The 26,383-nt window shown below is 41.9% G+C and overlaps 1 protein-coding gene across 5 annotated transcripts in view; it reads right to left on the bottom strand.

Annotated features, from left to right (window-relative positions):
• The window catches only part of ndst1b (N-deacetylase/N-sulfotransferase (heparan glucosaminyl) 1b), a 177,232-nt gene that overhangs the window by 115,078 nt on the left and 35,771 nt on the right, over positions 1-26,383 (bottom strand). The window lies entirely within an intron of this gene.

Below are 26,383 nucleotides of genomic sequence, written 5' to 3'. Positions count from 1 at the left end.
CCCTGTGTAAAGTGGGCCTTAAGGCGGCCATCTTTTATTTATCTACCATCTTCTGTATGGCCAAAAAGAGAAAAGTTGTTCTAATGTTTTGATGCAAGTACCGTATACATATCGTATGTAGTCCAGTAAAATTGTGTCTCGGTCCCAATAAATGGTAAAATCAGTCCAATTTTACTCAACCATTGCAAATCCTGATTTTAAACTGGTCTTAAGCAATTACCTTATTGTGTGGTTTTAACCCTTCCAATCTTCCTACAGTTCAGGTGTGGCTGCCTTGATTAAAATTCATAAAGACCAAAATAAGATGAGATTAGCTTGACAAAAGAACTGGGTTAAGCCTCGGTCACAACCGGCCGTACGTGCTCCTACGGCCGGTCTACGTGCAAGAAACGCACAGAGGGCGCGCGTGTGACGTGCTGATTTTCGAGCCGTAGACCGGCCGCAGAGGTTCTTCGTCATGTCAAACAAACTCTACGGGCGCTTACGTTTTTTTCAGGTTGCAAGACAAACTTACGGCCAACGTCCGTCTTTCTCCACGAACAAAAAAAAACCGCAGCGATTTGGGAAACGCCAAAAATCGCACGGCCAAAAAAATCGTACGTCCGGTTGTGACCTAGGCTTTAATTCCATCGTTTGTAGACACGACCCTGATTTCACACCCATATGTGGTTCTTCTCCGAACTGTTAGAAACACAATGTTGTATAAGATGTCTTCGTATCTTTTCCAACTCTGGAGCACCACTTTGGAGGGATGCGGACATACCGTATGGGCGTGACCATCAGGACCTTCTTGTAGTCGGGTCACTAGACCTCGAGTCTGAGTCCAGCGTTCAAGTCCGAGTCATTAAAGAAAATTTCGAGTCGAGTCCGAGAACAAGACTCCACCCGCACCGTTTGACGGTGGCTGTTGCTGCCTTCATGTGAAAGCGTCTCCGCTGCAGTGTTGGACTAACGTTCCTGCTCGACTGCCCCGTTTGAGTTAACAGGCTCCAGATAAAAAGCTTGCTCATCGCTCAGCAAGCCCCGCCCACTATCAACAGGGCAAATAACATGAGAAAGGGTTAACACTAGCTAAGCAAGCAAGCCCCACCCACTATCAACAGATCAATGAACATAGCGTGTCACTTCCTTCTCTGGGTGTGGTCTTGCCAAATGGCGATTGAAGTTCGAGGTTGTCCCCGTCGTCTCCTCGATAGTTCTTCTACATATGGAACACGTACTGTACAGAGCAGTGCATTTTTTCCCACTGCACAAGAAGTCTGTAGAAGCAAAGCGGACGATCCTAGCGGCGTTCTCGCCAGGCATTTTAGCGCCGTTGACGGTCGTTTGTTCCTGAACATGACGTATGAACAGGTGAATGTGCATTCTCTTGCACGAAATTAGTATAAAAAAATTCATGTAAAATATATTATACCAAATTATTAATGGCATGTTACAAAAAAAAGGGAAAAAAAAAAAAAAAAAAGAGAGTCTTCGTCTCCAATTTACGAGTCCGAATGCAGTTAATGCACAAGTCCGAGACATGAGTGCTCAAGTCCAAGTCAGGTCATGAGTCCTTAAAATTAGGGCACGAGTCGGACTTGAGTACTACAAACATGCCACAAACCTTTGGCCATACAGTGCATCTCAGGTCTGTCCAATTTTCATCACTGGTTAGGACTGTACCGTACATCTCTAAGGGCTTTAGAAGCTTGGCTTCATGCATGTAGTCTTTCAGTTGCATCATTCTTGAAGCGAACGATGGCAAGCGGCCTTGGTGAATCTTCTCCAACCAACACGATCTTGCGCAGCATTCCCGATCTCATCTCATGTTCATTACACAGCAGTTGAGATATGTACTTGTTGAACTGCAACTTTGGTCTTCCTCTTGATGCAGTCCCGTGAGTTGGAGAGAAACTATAAAGCATACTTCGACACCAGATCTTTTGCAGGTCTCTGTAGGGAATGGCCAAGGAAGCGTAGTTAACGATTGATTATTAGGATTTTGACTCTGATTGCTTGCAAACTTCTTCATTGGACACGTGGTCTTCATTCTTCATCTCGAGGATGATTCTTAAGCCAGAGTATCTGCACATTTCTGATAACCAAAAATAATACTTTTTAAGGCCATTTTAAGACCTGTGAGAATAAAAAAATAAGACCACGACCGCGTGGAAAAAATATTTTTAAAAAATCAGACTCTAGGCTATTATGGTCAAAGCATATTTATATTTTAATCAGTGCATCTCCAGTTTACGAACAGAATCTTGTCTTTCCCACAAGTAAACGATTTTGCATATTCAGAATCAGGGAACATTGCCCTGAAGACGGTGCCCACGTCTTCGTTCGAATTGTAGGAGTGGTGTCGGTCAATCGTTTGCAGAACCCACAGTATTTCAGCCTTAAGTGTAGCGGTCGAGGCGAAAGCACCGAAGGCACTTGTGCTGGGAGAAGTAGGCACCGAAGGGAAAGTGGGCTTTGCGCTAACGTTTGCAACCGGTGCTGCAAACATCTGCATGGGAACTGTTGTTACCTGACTGGCGGCAAAGCGTTTATGCTTTTCCCCTTTCATGTGAGCGTCAAGGGCAGTGGAGCCCATTGTTCCCAACTTTATGTCTTTCTTGCAGAGTTTACACCGAGCTTCATTTTCGGACGTTGCTTTTGACAACCAACCGCTATATTTCTGGTCCTCAAGCCACTTGTCCCTAAACTTACACTTCCCCATCCTACATGTCTGCCACGCTAAAGAAACCACTTCTTCGTCTTTTCCCACAACACTATCAGGAAAACACTGCCCCCTAAGTGTTGTGTGACGCCTGTACTTTTAGGTACAGAGCGGTCTTTTTGCCATCTTCTTGTTACACATTGACGTGCGCTGTTTGAACAACGTTAGCATGGGGGAAAAAAAAAAAAAAAAAAGTACAAACACATATTTTTGTGCCCCGATGAAATTTAATGCCACCCATATGAAAATTAATGCCACACTTCGAAATATTAGCAAAATATAAGGCTATTTAAGGCCTTACACGCCATATACTGTATACCAGACTTTTTAAGGATCCGCAGACACCCTGTTAAGCATGCGGTTTGGAATGAGTTGATCTGGTTTTCAGGTTTCTTTGTGATAATCCAGAACTCACTTCCATGGAGAAAGATGCTCAGGACGGCTGCTCTAAACAGGTCAATTTTCATCTTTGGTTCAGCGCTTGAAGACCAAAAATTTTGAAGCTTCCAAAGTGTGCCCCATGATTTCTTTCAACTTTGTGATGCTTGAGGTCATTTTCTGTTGAAGAACCCAAGTACTGAAAATCCTGCACCACGTTGCTTGTCTTTTTTGGAACAGTAGGAAGTTGTCTTCAAAGGCTTTGGTTTTCTCAGCATTGATGAGAAGTCATCCAACCTCCTTGGCTATGCTACCGAGTTGGTTTAACTCGAACTGAGCATCCTCTTGGTTGTTGGATAGGAGATCCAGGTCATCTGCAAAGGCAAGGTCTGCACTACTGTACATTCGTCAGGGTAGTGGTGGCTTGAGACCCTCATCAGACACCATTTTCTTTTTGAAGCTTTTCCTGATCAACAACGTTCAAGAAACGCACGAGTTTTCTCTCACTTGCATAACCAGCCGCTTGTATAATCAGGCTCGTCCTCAAACACGGGTTTTTTTTTTTTTTTTTTGACACCTTGCCATACTTTTACTCCCAAGCAGGATGCTTGATGGATGCCCTTTTAAGTTAGTACAACCTCGATTATCGCGCATCACGTACATAACGATCATGAGACTCCTGAAAAACAGCATGATAAACAGAGATTGAGTGGTCCGAATGCAGAGATGTCTAGCCCAGTATTCAGGCTCTATCAGTGGATGAAGCAGCAAGAGCAGTGGAAGGAAATTAAATTAATAGTTCCTCTCGTGACTGCTCCGAGCTCGCACAGGTGAAGGATGGCTCTCGGCGATCAGGCCTAAGGACCTCGCTCTCGTGTAGCATGCCAAGAATACCTAATGCACAACTCCATTATGAGAGGAAAAGAGGTTACTCAGCGAATCAGATGATTGAGTTGGGACCAGAGAGGGTTAGAAAGAAAGAGAAAGCAGCAGCATTTCCACTGAACTTCACAGGAAAAAGGATGGAGGGAGAATTTTATTCTGTCCCCATCATGGCCTCTTTTCTTCCCGGCATGAAGAATGTCGCAGTTCAGAGTGTATACATGTGGCCTCGTAGCCACTACAATGATTTATGAAAGGAGTGGAATTAATTGTTGAAACAGCTTGAGGGCGATTCTTTAATTCTTTCTGTGGATGTATTTACTCTTGGGGAAGGGAAGAAGGGAGGGAAAAAAAAAAAAAAAAAGTGTTGGGGCGGGATGTGTCAAGAGGTGCCAATAATTTTCACAACGTTAACAGTTCCACACCCTCATCAAGCTGTTCAACAAAAGGTTTTTATGAGGGAATTTTTTTTTAAAAACGTCCTCGTTTCTTTATTGCTTTTCTTGTTTCGTTCCTTCATCTTTCCCTCGTTTCTTTGCTGGCCTTGTTACTTGTTTTTCTTCTTTCCTCCCTTCTTTCCCCATTTCAGTCCTTGCTTCATTCCTTCCTTCCTTTGTTTTTCATCCATTACTCTTTTCCTTTCCTTCCTCACTTCATTTTCTCCACATCATTCCTTCTTTCCTTCCTTGTTTCTCTCATCCATTATTCTTTTCCATTCCTTCCTTATTTCATTTTCTCTCTGCACATCATTCCTTCTTTTGCTCCTTGTTTATTTCATCCTTTCCCTCCATTTCCTTCCTTCCTTGTTTCTCATCCATTATTTTCCTTTCCATCCTTATTTCATTCTTTCTCCACATCATTCCTTCCTTCCTTGTTTATTTCATCCATTATTCCTTTCATTCCATATTTCATTCTCTCTCCACATCATTCCTTTTTTTCCTTCCTTGTTGATTTCATCCATTATTCTTTTCCTTCCTTCATTTCATTCCTTGTTTATTATTTCATCCATTATTCCTTTCCCTCCTTCCTTATTTCATTTGTTCTCCACATCATTCCTTCTTTCCTTCCTTGTTACTCTCATCCATTACTCTTTCCTTCCTTATTTCATTCTCTCCACGATTCCCTTTTTCCTTCCTTATTTCATCCATTATTCTTTTCCCTCCATTTCATTCCTTCTTTCCTCCCTTGTTTAATTTCATCCATTATTCCTTTCCCTCCTTCCTCATTTCATTCGTTCTCCACATCATTCCTTCTTTCCTTCCTTGTTACTCTCATCCATTATTATTCTCCTTTCCTTCCTTATTTCTTTCTCTCCACGATTCCTTTTTTCCTTCCTTATTTCATCCATTATTCTTTTCCCTCTTTCCTCATTTCATTCGTTCTCCACATCATTCCTTCTTTCCTTCCTTGTTTAGCTCATCCATTATTCCTTTCCCTCCTTCCTGATTTCATTCTCGCATCATTCCTTCTTTCCCTCATCCATTATTCCTTTCCTTCATTTCATTCTTTCCTTTTTTTCCTTCCTTCTTTTTCATCCATCCGTATCAAACCGTATAAGATCTGTTCCATTCTTTACTCATTACGGTGAGTGAACAGTCGCGTTATCAAAAACACTGATAAAAGTTATCAGAGTTGTTCGTCACACTGATCTCCACAACGCCAAGAGACGTGTACAGAATGACCTCGAGTCTGAATTTTGGCCTTTTAGTGTCGCGGAAGATTCCGGAGCGGGAACTTGTACATCGGGTTATTTCAGCTGTGAATGACTATGTGCGAGTAAAGGCGCAGATCGACACCGGGACTCGCATGTTGGCTCAAACGTTTTAACACGACAGCGCAGCGTCGCTTCATCGCGCTCTCCGAATGGCACTTTCCCAAAGATTTTTCCCCTCCAATATCAGCATCGATTTACGAGCCTGGCTCAGACGGCTCGGGCTTTAATCTGAACAGATCTTCATGACTCAAATGCCACCAGTCTTCCATATTGGGTCAGGCAGCTGCGTTTCCTCTCTGTCTTACGGTAGCTTCACTTATTCCATGCACGGGCTGTGGAGGAGTCGTCTTTGTCAGTTTGACAGAGCGTATCAGAAATCCTCAGACAGGAAAAGCACCCGAGAGGTCTGCTTCCTCGCTGAAGAGCGAACGTTTTAGCTTCCACTCAGGTTTGTGCAAAACATGATTAACGATACAGAAAGGATGAATGAATCGGACTAGGATGCAAGGCAGCAGCTGGATTAAAAGGAGAAAGAAAAAGTGGCAGCTTTCATTCATGCTCATCCAAATTTTGATCCACCATAATCATGGTTCAATGAGTCTGGACTGAATATTTCTGCCGTCATGCAATGCTGACCAGTAACAAACTGGCTGCACTGAGAAACCAGGCAGGTCCACAGGAGTGCTGATCAATACCAGGTGCTTGTTCCATTTACAGAGCCAAAAATGTACATAAAACAAGTCAAAGCACTTTTGAAAGTGGGTCAGAGTCCCATTGCTCCTCAGCGCCTGGCCGGTTGGAGCAAGGTGGGAGGGTTTTAAAAAAAAAAAAAAAACAAGGGTATGTGGTTCTGCCAGATGACTTGCCCTTGTCCCCTAGGTAACAAGTAGACCAATCCAATCGAGACAGAGCCGATCAATTATATGGGCACCAGAGGAGTCAAAGGCCAGTGGAGCGGGCAGACGCCAGCAGCCGGCACAGGCTGGCATTCCTCCAGTCACAGCTACACTCCACATGGAGACGCACCATCTGGCAGACCGAAGCAAGCTGGCCAGGATATCTAGAACACTGCTGCCCGAAGGAAGCTCTGGGATCTCTCCCGTCCGTCATATTTCTCCGTTTTAAATAAAATGTCAGAGGGACTGATGTGGTGTGGGAAAGAAGAAAAAAAAAGTCTAAATAAATTCCACTTGAATAATCATACAATGTGATTTAGATACACAGAGCAGCTCCAGTAGCTGGCTCAGATGAGTGGTATCTTCATTTCATTTCATTTCCTCTCTCTCGCTTCATTCATCCAACACGCTTACGACTAACGGGACATCTTCTGCTACGTGATTAAGATACTCTGCTGATGAGGTTGGCAGCTGCTTAATTACAGCGCAGTGACAAAACGCAAAACTGTGATGAGTTTATTCAAGATCAGCGCTTGAGCGACAATGAATCATGATTGGTCAAGGTGGCATAAGAGATGGTCGTAATCGGTGACCTATTTTTAACCATCCCTGATAAATAATTAAAGGAGACCTGAAGGCAAATTTATCATCAAAATTCTCTCATTTTAGCATTTCTGATCGCTATTTTGTCGCTGCTAGAGCAAGTTATGAGCGTTTGAAATATGCTCTGTAATATATCAGTCCGTATGCCAAAGCGACGGCCGTAAACGAGATCCGTTGAGACCTGTGCGAAACATCGTAGGACGGAAGTAAAACGTACAGCGGAAATCAAAGTCACCGACATCTGCCAACGTTGTCAAAAGACGCGCGCGCCCTCTTTCGAACGCTGACGTAATCAAGCTGGAAGTTTTGTTTGTTTTGATAGCAATCAGGAAAGTTTGAAAAAAGTCGGCAGTAATCGTCATTTAAACTCGTTTTTGTGCAACATTTAGTTTGGAAAACAAACAGTTTTCAAAATGGCGGCACTGACACCTGGCTGACGCTTCACGTTTCGAAGTCTGGCAAAGATTGCGCGGATAAGCGATGCCTCCCGTGGACCAAACGAACTAAATTCAACACGGCTAAAAACCAAACAGGCCGATAAGTATAATATTTAATTGCAATTAGTTGCCAAGTCACGATATAAGGTTACTGAAACCGAAAACGTAACTGAATAACACGTTAAGAAATAAAGCGAGTTTAAAAAATGACTTCAGTTCTCCTTTAATTTGGTAACTATGTTAAGAGATTAAAGAACTCCAAATATTTGCCTTGATAGACAGTGAAAGCGCTGTGCAAGTCCACTCAAGAGCACGTGAGGTGGGCGGGGCATCTAGGCGGTGTCAATTAATATTAGAAAAGTTTGGGGGGGGAAAAAAAAGAAAGACGCAACTCTCACCGATTCACTCTTCAGAATGTAACAGATGATATCAGGCTTGTAGTACTCGAGTCCGACTCGTGCGCTAATTTTAAGGACTCGCGACTTAACCTGAGCACTGATGACTCAAACTTGGACTCTGCATTCGGACTTGTAAATTGGAGACGAGGACTCGGATTTTTTCTTTATTTTTTGCAACACGCCATAATAATTTGGCATAGGATATCTATATCTACGTTAATTTTTGGAATAATTTTGTGCAAGAGAGTGTCGCACCTGTGCGTGTGCATCAGATAGACTCTCGGGCGCTCCGGACAGCGCGTGCACCAAGCAGACTCTCGCGCACGCACCGTCAACGACTTGCACCTGCACAGGATTAAGGCGTAATCAGCATGCCGATGTAAAAACTGTGAAACACACTTACTTTGCGAAGTGTTGAGTTGCGTTGCTGACATATTACCGAGCCTTATTTCCTTGTTCAGGTTTTCTGATCCCTGATTTCCTGTTTCTCGTCTTTGATCCTGCAGAGTCTATGATAGAGCCTGTTTGCGCCTCGCTTGGCCTGCCGCCCGTTTCACAGTTTTATGATTTTGCCTGCCGTTCTGGATTGTTTACCGTCTTCACTTGTATTAATAAACACACCTTCTGTACTTACATCCGTCTCCCGACCATCTCTGACAGAATATTTCACACTCCCTGATAAAGAGAAGCACATTCACCTGTTCATACGCCATGTTCAGGAACAAACTAATGTTAATGGCGCTGAAACAGACACCGTCAAACGGTGCGGTTGGAGTCTTGTTCTGGGACTCGAACTTGAACACTGGGAGCTCAAGACTAGACTCGGACTGGAGGTTTAGTGACTCGACTACAACACTGACAGATATAGAGTGAGACTTGAATCTTAGCCACATCTTGGCATACCGTACATTCCATAAAGTTCACTGTATATTTATTTAACAGTTATTCCACAAAATCGAGACGGACATGAGCTGATCGGCTAGAAGCCATGTACGATGAGATTGCAGGGCTCAAAATTCATATATTTTTTCACCAGCCAGCTGGACTAGTTCCCTTCCAAAGTAACTCGCCAAACAGAAAATCAACTCGCCAAAATTTGTTCATGTATGAATTTTACTTCTGTCAAAAATAACACAGAGTAGTTACCATTGTTCATGACTAATGTGCATTTATTTCAAGACCTGAGTATTTTGATACTGTTTTTTTTTTTTTTGCACACTTTACAAACTGGCATTTGCTGTTCCACGTCCTCCTCGCGATATCCAAAAAAAATGCCAGATGACTGACCCCTTCCTAGTTCTTTTAGGAACCGATTCATCCGCTTCAATTTTTAATTTGTCGCTGAAATTGACAGAGCTTACACAGTAGCCGATGCAACACCAGCGATTGCACGAACTGAGTCAGCGCTGTAAACCGAAACTAGAAAATCGTCCCGCAAGTTCCTTTCAGCACCGAGATGTCGCCTGGGATTGGTTGGTGAGTGCGTGACGTTATTTATTTATTTATTTTTTACCCTTAGGCAGCCTCTCGCGTTACTGCCTGAGGGACAGGGAGAAAACCACCGGAAAATGTTTTAAACAAACGCAAAACAAACGCAAGTTGGCAGATGACCATAAAATACTCGATAGTTACGATATAATACAGGGGTGATAGCGTTCCGGCGCCGCGCCAGATTTCTGGCGTACCGCGGCGCCGGGAAAAAAAAAAAAAATCTAGTTCGCCCATTATCCTGTGTCATTCTGAGATGCGCAGATAGACAGTAAAGGGAATTCGTTCCCTTTACTGTCTATCTGCGCATCTCAGAATGACACAGGATAATGGGCAAACTAGATTTTTTTTTTTCCAGCGCCGCGGTACGCTGGAAATCCGGCGCGGCGCCGGAACGCTATCACCCCTGATAATAATTATATGCATCTCTCACAGAATTTTCGGAGATATATCGAGTATATTCGATATATCGCACAGCCCTAGTCTGAATCTTTGCTTCATATATATTTTTTATTTTCAACTTGCCAGCCGGGCTGCCTAGTGACAGGAATTACCCGCCAAATGACAAATTAAGTCGCCTTGGGCGACCGGACCACTGTGAATTTCGAGCCCTGGATTGAGTGGAATCACTTATTTTTTTATCCACATTCACTGGATTTTGAGAAACGGAGCATTTTAATTTTTTGTAAAATCGATAAATTTAAAAAAAAAAAAAAAACTTGGTACAAAACGTACGACAAAATCATTTCCGCTTAGAATGTAAGCAAGCTGGCGAAATGACAGGAGCAATTTGTGAAAAATGCTATAAAAATTCTTAACTTAAAAATAAACAATTAAATAAATAAATGCACATTCTTACCATGAAATACTTTCATTCCATATTCTGTTGCTTTATTTTTTCTTCATTTTTTGGGGTTTTGTTTTCGAGTTTTTATTTCGTCCTGGGTTGGTTCAGCAACACCCTCCCTCCGCCGTTTCGTTTTCCTCTACTCACGATATACGAGCTGATATCCTAGTAGTAGTAGTAGAGTAGCCAATCAGAGCGCACGATTGCTCATATCCAATGAATATGGCTCGAATATATATTTTTGCTCAATAAAACCAGTGATTATCATCAGACTGTCTTCCGAAAGCCGAGTTTCATGTACGTCAGGGATTGTGGATGGAGGACACTAGGGCTGTAACGATACACCCAACTCACGATTCGATTCGTATTGCGATTTTTGACCCACGATTCGATACACCCACGATTTTTTTTAAAATGTTTTTTTTAAAGTAGTAAATTTGACTTATTACCATTTACTTACTTACATTAACTATTTAATAACAAATAATTCAGACCACTGCAGAGAATGAGTAATATGTATGCAAAAATGAACAAATGTATATCCAAAGATTGTTTTATTTCTCAAAATAATACTGTTGAGCCGGAAGCTCTGTTTTTTTCGGTTCTGAAAAAGTCATTTTTCCAAATCGTGTAAATCTGTTAAGATTTTTTTTGGGGGGGTGGGGGGGGGTGGCTCTCTCACTGTCTCACTCTCATAGGGCCAATGATTTTCTGTGATCGCGGAAAACAGATGGAAATTACGGAATTTTTATGGTGAAACATTGCTCGCGTATCAAAATGTAGCTGCCGCAGAAGGCTTCCGCCCAAGCAGACATGCCTTCAGTGTTGCCAGATATTGCTAACGTTTTCCACCCCAAAATATGTTCAAAACCAGCCAAAAAGCACCTAAACCCGCCCAATCTGGCAACACTGCATGCCTTTCCGGTCAAGTGATTGTGATTGGCTTGTGGCACACCTAGCCAGCCAATGAGCTGCTTGTTTACAGATTCGCTCCCCGCGTCGCAACCAGAATGGCGACCGCTTAAAAGAAATGAATGCTCTGCCAGTGGCGAGTGTGGACATTGCGTGACTCGCAGAAGATTGTTGCAGGTCGGCGAAAAAATGACTTACTAATAGATATATAAAAAAAATAGTAATTTAAGTAAGTTTAAAATGTAATTTAAATAAAAAGTACTCATAAATTGAAGTTTGGAAGCACCTCTGTTTTTGGGCTGAGGAGAAGTTTGAAAGGGTGTACCGCGATTCTGCCTTCTTGTATCGCGACACGGATCGTGGCTCTGCATATCGCGATTTCGATACGCATATTGTTACAGCCCTAGAGGACACCTTGTGTGGTTGCATAAGCCAGATTCAGAGATTCACCGGCAGCTTTTAGATCATCTCTTTAATCTGCATTCTCGCCTGCATGGGCCACCTGCCACTGGATTATTATTAATTATTATATTATGATGATGATGATGATGATAATAATAACTGTGTACTCCTTTATGAGTTTAAGCTTGGTTTACGCTTCATCAGAAGTGCTTGAGTTCCACCAAAAACGATGAGCCATGAAAGAATCTGAGCCATTTACTGGCTAAAAAAAGGAAGGTCGGAAATATTTGTCGTTTTATTCAACAGATATGAGGACGCTGCAGTTGTGTGTGTGTGTGTGTGTGTGTGTGTGTGTGTGTGTGTGTGAGATTACATCTGAAGATGATCAGGGAGTAGAATGGTAACTCTTAATAAAATCACTCTACAATCGTAGCGAGTGCCGCAGAACACGATGAACCTTGAGGTGGACGGGCTACAAAACTACTAAACCGTTTTGTGCCTACTGTAGCGTCGGATTCCTGTTCTGGAACCCGTGGTCTTCAGCGCTGTTTGATTCGACTCCCCGTTATCCCACTTTTCCCAACGGGCTTCAGAATCTGGTCCAAATGATGCAGCTACAAGCCTTTAGACTGGTATGAGGTTTGTGTACGGATACAGAACGTCATTTCGGTGCTTCGACTCCATCTGGTAGGTTTCTGCGCTGACGGTAATGTCAGTCGGGGGTACTGGGTTGTCAGCAGGAAGCGTCACACGAGGCCTTGCACTTTACAACCATCACACAGCGAGAGAACTGCTGCCACCTGGGTCCTGTCAAGATGCTGCTCGTACAGAGCACGTCTCCGTGTGCGGAGGGTGATGAATCTGCAGAGCTCGCCGCCGCCACTGAGAGCCAGGTACAGCTGTCTGACTAGCAGGACAATATTATGCACCAGACAGCCAAGCCAAGCCGCGCCGCGCTGGACAAACCTGAACACGCCGTCAGACACAACAGCCTCTTGTTCGAGAAGAAGCGTTTCATAAATACAGCCTGCCCGTGGATTACACAACGGAAGACGTAAAAAGGGAAGAGATAAGACGAGAGAACATAAAGGTGTCAGGAGGCACCATAAATCAGCGTCCACCTGTCAGCAGCAGTGGGCGATTCGAAAGCAAACGCTATCAATTTTCTGAAAGGACGGCTGGATTAGTATTCACGGGCATGTCCTGCTCCCTGGCCCTGAACACCTGCGAGTCTGCATTACTTTAAAACGGAAAAAAAAAAAAGCACTAAAATAAGGACAACACCCAGTGTAGCTGCAGTGGTAGTCTCAGCAGAGCACCACGAGTTTTGTAGAAAGGGAAGAGGGGGGAGAGAGAGAGAAGAAAAAAGGCAGCACAGGATATTATTATTGAATGGCGATTACTAGGCTCATATTTTCACAGACATCCGTGTTCCACAATACAAGTCCATAAAACCTCAAACAAAACTAACAAGCCCTTGAACAAACTGCCAAGATATTTACTGTACTGGAAAGTATATACGATACATAAATTTCTTCTTTATCAGCAATTACATGAATTTCATTTATATTTGAATTACACACACACACACACACACACACACACACACACACACACACACACACAGAGTACCGGTCAAAAGTTTGGACACCATTTAAGTCAGTTATTTTTCTTTATTTTTATTTAAAAAAAAAGCAGCTGCCACGTCATGTCTTAAAGTAATGATGGATGTCGTTTCTCTTTACTTAATCAAGCACTTCTTGACATTATTATAATAATACATAGGGCCAAATTACTCAATTCTGATTGGTCAATCAAGGAGGGCTTTTTTTCCTTAAAAAGTGCACATCCTGGACCGATTTCGTTTTTTTTTTTTTATATATGAAAGTATGTCCCTTTACACACTCATCCAGAAGGGTAATTTTGCACAAGGCCATCTGTCTACAGCAGAAAAAAATAAAACAACAAAACGCGTCTCGAAAAATCCCAAGCGAGTCTGGAGCCAGATTCGTGACGTTACCTGCGGAAGCGCCAGCAGGCTGCGCGAGCTTTGCACGGTTTCAGTGCACAGCCTGTGTAGACAGAGCACTCCCATTTCTCTCTCGTTGTCCGGTCTTTTGGGAAACGATGAGTACTAATCCCATCATGATTGGTGTTGCTACACCCTCCTACGATACATCTGTTAATCATTTTAATAATTACGCGATAACGTTGAAGAAATTTGCAGAAAACCACCAGGTCGTTTTCTCATAAACAAACCAGCGCTGACGTAGGATTCAGAAGGAGGCGTCCCGCACGCGACGTCACGAAAATCAATGTTTGCCGGGAAATCCAAATGCCAAGTTTTTTCAGAGGCGGACCAATTCGCCTCAGATGGCTTGATTTCAACTGAATTTTCCTGGTATTGCACAAAATGCAAAATGTGACAGATATTTGACCAAAGTTTAATATAAAATAGGAGAATTACATTGATCTTGCTCCTGAATTTACCCGTGATATGCACTTTAACACGGGGCCGTATTTCTGAAACGCTATTGGCTAGTTCGTTGGAATGGGTAAAAAGCCAAACAAGTCCAAAAGCCTGACGAAACGAAGATATTCTGTGGAAATGCGGTCCTCGTGTCGTGTCGCGATGAAAGACGCTTTAGAAACTGATTCAAACGTGCAAGACAGTCTCGCGCCCTGATTGGTTCAGAAAACGTGAAATGACAAATGTTGTGAACTTGAACGGCTTCCCAAGTATGAATTTGGCCCTATATATTATAAACAAGTAATCGTATGGTTCCTCGTAAAAATAAGGATCAATTTCACTCGTGATTTCAAAAGTTTTGAAATTGCCCTCGTCGCGAAAACTTCGAAATCACTCGTGAAATTAATCCTTAATTTTACTCGGCCCCATACGATTACCTATACTAATACTGTCTGGATTACTACAGTTGTGGGGTGGAACAGGACAATTTACTCCCTGTAATTTTATTATTTACTGTTTGTTCTCGAACTCATTAAGGCGGCAAGAAGCTCGTCCGCTAATTAACTTTTGACGAGGCACAGCTGTTAATTGAAAAGCATTCCAGGTGACTACCTCATGAAGCTGAGAGAAGAGAGAAGCCTTTGTTTGTCACATGCACACTCAAGCACAGTGAAATTTGTCCTCTGCATTTAACCCATCTGAAGCAGTGAAAACACACACACACACACACACACACACAGAGAGAGCAGTGGGCCGCCATGCTACAGCGCCCAGGGAGCAGTCAGGGGTTCGGTACCTCGCTCAAGGGCACCTCAGCCCAAGGCCGTCCCATATTAACCCTAACCGCATGTCTTTGGACTGTGGGGGAAACCGGAGCACCCGGAGGAAACCCACGCAGACACGGGGAGAACATGCAAACTCCACACAGAAAGGCTCTCCATCAGTCTCTGGGCTCGAACCCAGAACCTTCTTGCTGTGATGGCGCTAACCACTACACCACTGTGCCGCCCTTCATCTTAAACTGATTAAGCTAATACCGATAGCGTGCGGCGCATCATCATGTTTACCACGTAATTCCACACATGCTCCAGATGTTATTTCATAGTTTGGATGCCTTCAGTATTGTTCTACAGTGTCAAAAAGAGTCACAATACACAAATCCGGCATTTCATAAGTAGTAGATACCCTTCATTTCCAAATATCCCAGAAGTAACAACTTTGGATACAATTTTGAAAATAAATATACGTAAGAGAGGGGCCATTAGAGAAATTTACAACATGTTGCTAGATTTGCAGTCCACGTCCCCAAATATAATAAAATCTCACTGGGAAAATGATCTGGCATTGAATATTACTGATGACCTTTGGGAAAATATACTTCGAAGGGTGCACTCATCTCCCATCTGTGCTAGGCATGGACTTATTCAATTGAAAATTCTTCACCGTCTGCACTTTTCAAAGGAAAAATTAGCAAAGATTTACCCAGGAACTGACCCACTGTGCAATCGTTGCAAATCTGATATTGGTTCGCTAGTGCATACTTTCTGGTCATGCCCTAATCTTAATAATTGTTGGTCATCAATCTTTCAGACATTCTCAAAAGGTATTTACAGTCAATCTTGCTCCCAATGCATTGACCGCCCTATTTGGGGTGCTACCACCTGAAATTTCCCTTTCAAAAAATTATTCTCAGGCGGTGGCCTTTGCGTCCCTGCTAGCAAGGCGCCTCATCCTCTTGAGGTGGAAACAAGACAGTGTCCTCCCTCTCATGATCAGTGGTTAACGGAGTTGATGAAGTTTTCACATATAGAAAAAATGAGGTGCACACTTGCTGGGTCGACTATAAAATTTGATAAAACATGGCAGCCATTTTTTAAATTTATGGATCAGTATAAATTGTCCATCAGTGCATGAATGAAAGAGGGCTGTTGCTGCCTACTACTGATAGTGTTGGTCTGCTGTCTTGTTTAATTTTTATTTTTTTTTAATTACTATTACTTAATTTAATTGTATAATAATTCATTTATTATTTGTCTGTGTTATAATTAATGTCTTATTTTTAAAAAGGGTGAAAAATGGTCAGCCAAGAATGCACCGTGAACATTGCCTTTTATGTACAGTGCTGCCGCAAAATCATAAATAAAGTTGGGGAAAAATAAAAAAAAAGTCACAATACAAAAAAAAAAAAAAAACCACTATGAATTAGTAGGGGCGGACAAACTTTTGAGTCGTACTCTGTGTGTTCTGTTTATTTGACGACTTCTGCGTTATTGACGCAGTACAAACACATTCTAGATGATTTCTAAATGGTACTTTAACAAAAATTAATTAATTTTACAGAAAACTTTTTATCCGTCAGGAAAGAAAGCAACAGACCAACAACGACAAACATCCCACTGTTGGAGTTTTCCAGCAAAACAGAAGTACGTGCAACAATCAGAGTCTCCAGAAGAACCGGGACAGGTTCTCCAAGGCGGCGTTTCTCAACCTTTTTTCAGTCACGGCGCCCTTCAGAAGTATGCAAATTCTCAAGGCACCCCATATAAAATATACGCAGTCACGCTGACCCCGGCAGTGACGTTGTGACATGGGAAAGGGGGCCGTGAGACAAATTTTGATGATGCATGAGGCGGCGATGATCTGCATTAGTGTAACTATTGTTTTTTGGAATTTTAATTCATTTTATTTATTTCAATGTTAGAATATATTTTTTTGACAGCACCCCTAACGAAGCCAGATGGCACCCCGGTTGAGAAAGGCTGCTCTAAGGCGCACTAACACTTACTAGCTGATTTCCTTATGAAATTATTTCCTTATTAAAAGACAACAAAACAAATTGAAAACTAAAGGGTTTCCATAGCAAATACTGACTAAACTCTTGACGAGTTGAGCAACATTTTGTTGCTCTTCATAGTTTTTTAAAGGCATCGTTGTTTTGACAGCGCTGTACGCTCCCGTGGTGCATTTAACGAGTTTACATTTTTGCCCATTTTTGTTTTGACCTGAGCAGGGCTAAGATTTATCTTTTGACATTTCATTCGAAATGGGGTACAGGTTTGAGATTTTGAATTCACGTCAAGAATTCAAACTCCAAAAAACGCACAGATTTTATATTAAATCTGGCCAAAAGTGTGAAAATGTACTTGTCTCTGGGAATCAAGAGGAGACTTCAGCGTGTTCGAACTGAAAGGATTTTAAAAATTAGAGTAGAAATGGAGGATAGGAACCATAATGAGGTAAGTGCATCATCTCAAGGTTTTTGTTTTTTTAATGTTCTACCAAAATACTGGATCTAAAATTTCTAGAGCAGATAAAAACAGTGTAGTCTAACTCGCTAGAACGTCGTCCAGACAATTAAGCACTGAGGTTAAAACTAGCTATTTGAGGTCAAAAATTGTGTTTTTAAAAAAAAAAACCCCACACCTTTGTTTGACCTAATGATCTTTTCCCTTGAAATCATAAAAACACTTAACTTTTGGACAAATTTAATTTTAGTGCTCGTTGGTTTTGTTTTTTTAACACTGCGCATAATTTATTTTGTATTGCTTATTTAGCTACATATCATTTGTCAGACTACACAGTAATTTTATATCTCGATTTTATGACTGATTTCATGATCAATTTTTACAATTTTTATTTGACTTTACGATCTACTGGTTGATTATGATTTTGTCTTACCGGGAGTTGGCCTAGTGGTTAGCGTGTCCACCTCTCGATCGGGAGATCGCGAGTTTTACTCACAGTCGGGTCATACCAAAGACCATCATAAAAATGGTACCTACTGCCGTCTGGCAAGGCACGCTGCAGTACAGGTGCGAGTGAGGAGTCAAACTCTCGCGGTTACCAGAGGACACGCCCCCCACCGTAACCCTAGCTATGTAATAGGCGAGAGGCCGAGGGCTACGGAAATGGAGATCAGCGTCGCCCTATGCGCCACGTGGTGTGGGAAGGACTATGCAGGGCTCTACATTAACTTGTAGACATGGTTGCCCATTTGGGCAACCATTTGTAGAAACCTGGTTGCCCGAGCTCAGAACAAGGTTGCCCAAATATTACATATTTTTTATTTATTATTCAACCTTCTCAGACGCTGTCTGCATCAACAAGCATTGACACTGGCGCCCCGTGCGAGTAATGTGGTAATTAGTCATGTAGTGAAGGACATACCAATATTCAGTCCCCCCAGGATTTCGCGGGCCTTTTTTGTGATTGTCGTGGGCTAAAATGTCTGATGTTGCGGGGGGTTTTCCAAAAAAATTGCAATGAAAGTTTCGGTGTTTTTTAGGTTTTTGTTGCGATTACATTGCGGGAGGAAGTGAAAGTTGCGAGAAATTGTTGCGATTTTCTCTTTTTGTGATTAAAATTGAGTGATATGTTAAATATTAAGTTATTACTGAAAAACTATTGATTAAAAAAAACAGACACTGAGAAAGTCTGGCTAACGCAACTTCAAAGCTCTGCAACAGCCCCCCGTGTTGCGTCACACTTAGGATGGGCGGGCCCAGGCTACTGAGAAATGGTCCTATAAACAACTTGACCAATATAAAATATTACCAGGACTACAAAAATGCAGAAAAATAGGCTTTACTTATCCAAATGCACCTGTTGGTTCAAAAGTTAAAGTGCAGAGAACCTCACAGCACAACATGAAGTTACCTTAAAATATAATATAAATGCCTCAGCTTTCATGTAAGAAAAAAAAAAAACTATTAATACTAGTACTGTGTGCAGGCAGTCTCTCCTGAAGACTAAATTAAACAATAATTATAAACTAATAAAATAAATGGCTCAGGCTTCATAGAAGAAAAAAAACAATTTGAACAGAATCTCAGTATGATGCTGAAGCTGCCTAAACAATGGAAAATAAAATACCATTTTGGCAAAAATGTTGGCATCCATTGATTCCTTGCATTAAGTAAAAAAATAAAATGTCAAGTGCACACAGTGCTTCACTGTAAACATAACACACTTTCAGTAACAGAATTTAAGCCTACAGAAACACTGACTCGCACATGCAGTGTTGCCAGATACTGCTGACGTTTTCCAGCCTAAAACATGTTCAAAACCCATATGAAAATGCACTTAAAACCGCCCAATCTGGCAACACTGCGCGCATGCTGCTTCTCTTGAACGTATATACGGAAGTAAGGCGGAAGGTAGTTTGTCGACGTCACCTGAAGACGATGCCAACGATTGGTCAAATTTGCGGGAAAGTTGCGGTGATTGGATACAATTGCAACACCGCCCTGAAATCGTGGGGATTGGTTGAATTTGCGTTGAAGTTGCAAATCGCAACATCGCGAAATCCTGGAGGGTCTGAATACAGCACTGAACATGCACTACGCGATAATTATTCGCAATGGGAAACTGCACTGCGAGCCCGCGATGTGCAAATGTGAATTCCGCTAGTTGTTGAACATCCCGTAATGAGAACATCCGAATCAAACAATCGCAAATCGTGATGGAATTTCATCATAATATGAATGAATAAACATCGTTTTTCACGCAAGTTGACATATTTGGGTAGTTGCCCAATCGGGCAAGCATTTGTGAGAGTCTGGTTGTCCGAATCTGTTGAATGGTTGCCCCGGGCAATCGGGCTACTGTTAATGTCGAGCCCTGCTATGTCTTTAGTCTTGCCTCATTTCTCTCCTCCCATTTTTATTCGTGCCTTTTATGTACTGAACTGTATTTACCTCGACTGTAAAGCGCTCTGGGTCAGCTCCTGTTGTTTTTAAATGCGCTGTAGAAATAAATATATGACTTCACTTTACATCAAATCTGTTTTTAAGATTTGTACTTTACTGCTTTTTTCTTTTTTAAATAAATAAATAAATAAATAAATAACCCAAAACACACACACCAAACCATAACCAGTCACGCCAGTTTACATTTTTAAAGGCAAATCATATGTCTCGCAAGTTCAACACAAAATAACAAAACATTGGCCAAAATCTAAATTTATTAAATACACCATTTGAGGGCGGGTGGGGGGGGTTTACGATGTGTATGTAATTCAGACATCAAATTCCTTTTCAAACACTTCCTGGATACCCCAGCAGTCAGGTATCAAGTTTATGCCCTGAACAACAAATTCTTGTAACGCAAACATCATGACCGAAAAAAAGAGCAACCTGAACGCTCACTCCTGCAAACTGATTCTCGCCAGGAGGATGAGATGCAGATCACACCGTCAGCCTGGCGATAAGTGATGCCTCTCTCACCTATAAATAATTCAAATTGCACCGATTGCTTTGAATTATTCATTTAAGTTTATAATTCATCTTCTGTCGCAATTTCCCTTCATGAGGGTAAAAGAAAAAGAGGTTTATGAAAGATGAAACACTACAAGCAGTGATATAGGATCAGAACTCGTGACTCCACGTGGGGTAGCCGCGGGCTCTCGAAAGCCTCCGGCGGGCGACGATTATTTAAGAGCGTACGACAGACACGCCTTCCGCCAAATGGGTGACCGATTAAAGGAAAACATGGGGGTGTTTTTTTTTTTACATCGAAGGCGTTTATTTTTGCTGACATGACCACATTCACTTGTTATATATTTGTCATAAGCAATGCAAAGTTCTAATGGGCGTGACCTCCAGGATGACTCCGCCCCCATTCATTCAGTGTACAAAGGCTCAATGAATAGTTGGAGGATTAAAAGGACGTCCTTCACACTCAGCAGATCCAGAGTGGGCTCCTCTCACCATCATCAAAACGCCAATATTTTATCAATATTCATCCCTCCAGTACCGGTCCAGAGTGTTTTATAATCATCAATGCCAAGGCATGTTCTGGTAGCACATGATGACTGAAAACACTTTATGCTGGTTTTTCCTTTAATGCGTCACCTGTATGAACGCTTTCTGTAAATCAAGTGCAACTTTTGAAGAATGAGAAAGAAGAAAATCACATTTAACAAGATCAGCAAGAAGGAAGTGACTCAGTCCGTTTCCAAACACTGAACATCTGCAAACTCATCAAGGAAACGGTGCAAGACTAAACATGACGATTTTGCTACATGACTTATGACACACTGTCGAGCCTCGACCATTACACCTGTATACGGGTCCGTCTCAGAAACTGCTCTCTCATTTGGGACATTACGGTCAAAAAATAAATTTTCTAATTTTACTATTTTTTTTTTTGCATTTACCCAACACTCAATGTTCCTTTTGTCATGTTTAATAAGAATAAAGATAGTATCTTGCTTTATCTGGCCTCCACTGTGGAAAATGTTTTTGATTACAATTCAAATGCTTTTGTAAAATTGATTTACATATAAAATAACTCCATCATGAAGAATTAAAGCCGCTCCTTCACAGATGAGTGAAAATATTGAATAAATTTCCTCTTTTTGATTGCTTGGGTTAAAAATGCCAAGTTATGATGACTGAATTGATTATTCACTTAAATATGAATAATATAATGCATTTTGGGTATTTGATATGGCGAAATAGGACACAATGGAAAAATCAAGAACACACCAGAAAGATGAGAATAACGGCGCTGGTAAAAGAACAGCGACTGTACCGGCTGAAGGTTGCGCGGGTCTCTGTTGCGGCGTGCGAGCAAGGGGACATCACTACCGCACCGGATGGAGCGCAAGGCGGGGGCGGGGCAAAATGACTGGCCGTAGATTCTATCAAAAATTCGATCTAAATTGACCATGGTTGCAAAATATTGGCCAAAAACACGCAAACACTACGAAATATGAAAGTAAGATGAAAAAGAAGCATTCTGTTGCCTTATACTGTTGGAGTGGAAAATTCCATTCTACACGTGCAAATTGTTAATGTGTGCCCTTCCCCGCACACAAATAACATTAGTAAATTTAGTATGTAGGTTGTGGATCTTTTTATACAGACCTGGCAACCTGTAACTGAATCAGTGCAGCTGGTCTGTCATGATGCAGCGCCGTTTTTTTTTTCTTCTTCAAATAAACCTATAGGTGGATGATAAAGATATATAAATATTTTGCACAGGACTGTGTTCCTCTGATAACAGACACAAAGCTCCAGCTCTCTCTGCTCTTAATCTGTTCTGTTCTTTCAGGATTTATCGCGCATGTCGCTCTTTGTTGAGTTTTTTATGCCCGAGTTGTTTGAAACCAATCTGGGGTTTCTGTGTTGAATAAGGAAGCGGCTTCACCTTTAAGAAAATCAAACACTTTCATGAAGGCGCTAACTCGAATGCGAGGAGGAAAAAAATAAAACCAGATTCTTAAGCAAACTCTTCCATCCTCACTTCCGACTTTCTGTTTTTGTAAAATACAATCGTGAATTTCTCTGGAGTTTTCAGGCTGAGCTCCTCTCTTCGTATTCTTTAACCGCTCATTTCCTCGTTGTTCTTAAAAGCATTTGCTTCTATTTATTAGCGTTTTTCTTGATAGCAGGGAGACGGTAATGCCTTTTATCTATTTCTCTGTTTGAAGAAGCAAAAACGGTGCAAAAATTAACCATACTGAAGACAGATTAAGCCTTGCTTGCATGAAAGACGATGTCTAACTGACCCCAGCTGTAATTATCACGTGATGCGTGACGTCATGCACAAGGAGTCTATAAACAGTACGCGTACCATACTACAACAGCAGGGGGATATAAAATAACCTGCAAAGCAGTAAATGAAACCGAGACGAAGAAAACAGCCAAGACATAACGGCGGATACGTAGTGACGACGGACACTTTTAGGGACTGAAATAAAAGACCAAAAAGCCTCATTTTTGTGGTGCTAGTTCGTAATACGCGCTCATTCCAACTTGCTCAGTCGGGCATGTCAGGGACACATCCCACCTGCCCCGGGCAATCCTTAATGTCGAGCCCTGTGCTAGAACAAGTTTGTGCTGCTTAGTTATTTCTCCAGTCATACACCTAGTAATAATGGCACAGTATGCTATCCAATCGCAAAGCCCCTTTCATGCGTATGTCAACCAAGTATTGCAAATATTCCTTTTCCTGTATTCTCTGGTCAATTTAGGTGCTGCAAACTTCATAGCTCCAGCATGGTGAGCATCAGTCCTTTTTTTTTTTAAACCTTCCCAGCACACTAAACCAACAATTCAGATCTCTGAAAAGCCTCTTTCAGGAGATCGTACACCTCATACAGACCCTCATCTTGACATGCCAGTACACACCCGAGTGTGAAATTTTCAAGCACCTGGTTACACATTTGTTTTGCTGGAGCTCCGTGTAGAAGAATGACATCAGGTTTTACTTTCTCTACATACAGAGCTGCTAAATTAGCATCAAGGAGTCAAGAGTTCTTGTAACAGCGTCATCGGCGTACCAGTGTAGCAATGAACAAATTTAAACAAGAGCGCTCCGAGAGCACAATATCTCCCGCTGGCAACTGTGCCATAACTCTGGTAAAATGTGACTGAATTGAATGAAATTGCAATCTGCGTGTTACCAACATACAACAAAGAATCCTGTCAAGTTTTGTGAAATTCCTTCAAAAATTGTGACAGGAGTTGAGTTCAGAAGGCGAGTACCCTTCCTGGGACGGACAGACATCGCCACGACATAATCCCCCTTCGGGCCTTTCAGCCAGCGGGGGATAAAAATTGTGAGAAAAGTTGATTTCAGAAATCAAGCACACCTTGACGAAATTGCCAAAGTACAAGTCTGTTAATAATCGAGAGCATAACTCTGGTAAAATTTGCCCAAATTAAAGGAACAGTCCACCGTATTTCCATAATGAAATATGCTCTTATCTGAATTGAGACGAGCTGCTCCGTACCTGTCCGAGCTTTGCGCGACCTCCCAGTCAGTCAGACGCGCTGTCACTCCTGTTAGCAATGTAGCTAGGCTCAGTATGGCCAATGGTATTTTTTGGGGCTGTAGTTAGATGCGACCAAACTCTTCCACGTTTTTCCTGTTTACATAGGTTTATATGACCAGTGACATGAAACAAGTTCAGTTACACAAATTGAAACGTGGCGATTTTCTATGATATGGAAAGTCCGCACTATAATGACAGGCGTACTAACACCTTCTGTGCGCTTCGGCAGCACATTGATATCTGAGCTCCGTATCAATGTGCTGCCGAAGCGCGCAGCGTACGCCTGTCATTATAGTGCGGACTTTCCATAGCATAGAAAATCGCTACGTTTCAATTTGTGTAACTGAACTTGTTTCATATCACTGGTCATATAAACCTATGTAAACAGGAAAAACGTGGAAGAGTTTGGTCGCATCTAACTACAGCCCCAAAAAATACCATTGGCCATACTGAGCCTAGCTACATTGCTAACAGGAGTGACAGTGCGTCTGACTGACTGGGAGGTCGCGCAAAGCTCGGATAGGTACGGAGCAGCTCGTCTCAATTCAGATAAGAGCATATTTCATTATGGAAGTACGGTGGACTGTTCCTTTAAACAAAATTTCAATACGCGTATAACTGTCACATAACACAGCCTTTTGCCTTCACAAGTTTGGTGAAATTCCTCCATAAACTGTGAGAGGAGTTGATTTCAGAAGAACGTACACCCTCATGAAATTGTCAAAGTTATTTAATCAGGGTCAAAACTCTGGGAAAATTTTCACAAACGAAATTAAATCGCAATATGCGTATTACCATCATATACCAAGGCCTTTTGCCAAGCTTCGAGAAATTCGTCCAAAAATTGTGACAGGAGTTGACGTCAGAACGCAAGCGCACCTTCATGAAATTGTGAAAGTACAAGGTTGTTAATCAAGGGCTGTAACTCTGGTAAAATGCGACCGAACTGAACGAAATAACTATGTATGCTATCGATATATAACTATGCCTTTTACCAAGTTTCGTGAAATTCCTCCAAAAATTGAGAGAGGAGTTGATGTCAGAAGGAAAACACACTCATGAAATTGTCAAAGTATAATTTTGTCAATCAAGGGCTGTAACTCTGGTAAAATGTGACCGAATTGAACAACATTACAGTATGCGTATTACCGACATATAACAAAAGAGTCCTGCCAAGTTTTGTGAAATTCCTCCAAAAATTGAGAGATGAGTTGATTTCAGAAGGTGAGCACCCTTCCTGGGATGGACAGACGGACATCGCCACGATATAATCCCCCTTCAGGCCTTTCAGCCAGCGGGGGATTTAAAAAAAAAAAAAAAAAAAAAAGTGGATGCATGAACAAATCCTTAAAGTGCATATCACGGGTAAATTCAGGAGTAAGATTAATATAATTCTCCTATTTTATATTAAACTTTGGTCAAATATCTGTCACATTTTGTGCAATTTTTTTTTTACCTTGCACAATACCAGGAAAATTCAGTTGAAATCAAGCCATCTGAGGCGAATTGGTCCGCCTCTGAAAAAACTTGGCGTTTGGATTTCCCGGCACACGTTGATTTTCGTGACGTCGCGTGCGGGACGCCTCCTTCTGAATCCTACGTCGGCGCTGGTTTGTTTATGAGAAAACGACCTGGTGGTTTTCTGCAAGTTTCTTCAACGTTATCACGTAATTATTAAAATGGTTAACAGATGTATCGTAGGAGGGTGTAGCAACACCAATCTTGATGGGATTAGTACTCATCGTTTCCCAAAAGACCGGACAACGAGAGAGAAATGGGAGCGCTTGGTCTACACAGGCTGTGCACTGAAACCGTGCAAAGCTCGCGCAGCCTGCTGGCGCTTCCGCAGGTAACGTCACGAATCTGGCTCCAGACTCGCTTGGGATTTTTCCAGACGCGTTTTGTTATTTTATTTTTTTCTGCTGTAGACAGACAGCCTTGTGCAAAATTACCCTTCTGGATGAGTGTGTAAAGGGACATACTTTCATATAAAAAAAAAAAAAACCAAATTGGTCCAGGATATGCACTTTAAGGAAAAAAAAAAAGCCCTCCTTGATTGACCAATCAGAATTGAGTAATTTGGCCCTATGTATTATTATAATAATGTCAAGAAGTGCAAAAAACAATCCAGTGAGCAGCAGTTCAGCGAATGGAAACTGATTCAAGGTTACAGAAAGGCGACAGTCATAGAAACAAACAACCGCTCTGTACAACCACGGTGAGCAGAAAAGCATCTCAAGAAAGGCAGAAAACCACATCGAGAATGGGACGCTGTAGGAGGACCGAAACTAGATGAGAATATATTTTTTTTCTGGTCCTGCAAGTGTTAAACAACATTTATCCTTGTCTTTTGTCGGAGTCTAAGCCAGGGGTGGGCTGAAATGTCAAAAATAGCATCCCACAATACTTCCATGAGTCTCTCTGGACATTCGGCTCTGATGACTGTGCAATCAGCTATTTGTTCCTGTGAG

Source organism: Neoarius graeffei, chromosome 12, assembly GCF_027579695.1.
Source record: "Neoarius graeffei isolate fNeoGra1 chromosome 12, fNeoGra1.pri, whole genome shotgun sequence".
NCBI classification, from domain to species: Eukaryota; Metazoa; Chordata; class Actinopteri; order Siluriformes; family Ariidae; genus Neoarius; species Neoarius graeffei.
Note: the sequence above shows the minus strand (reverse complement) of the source record. Positions and strands in the feature narration are given on the sequence as shown.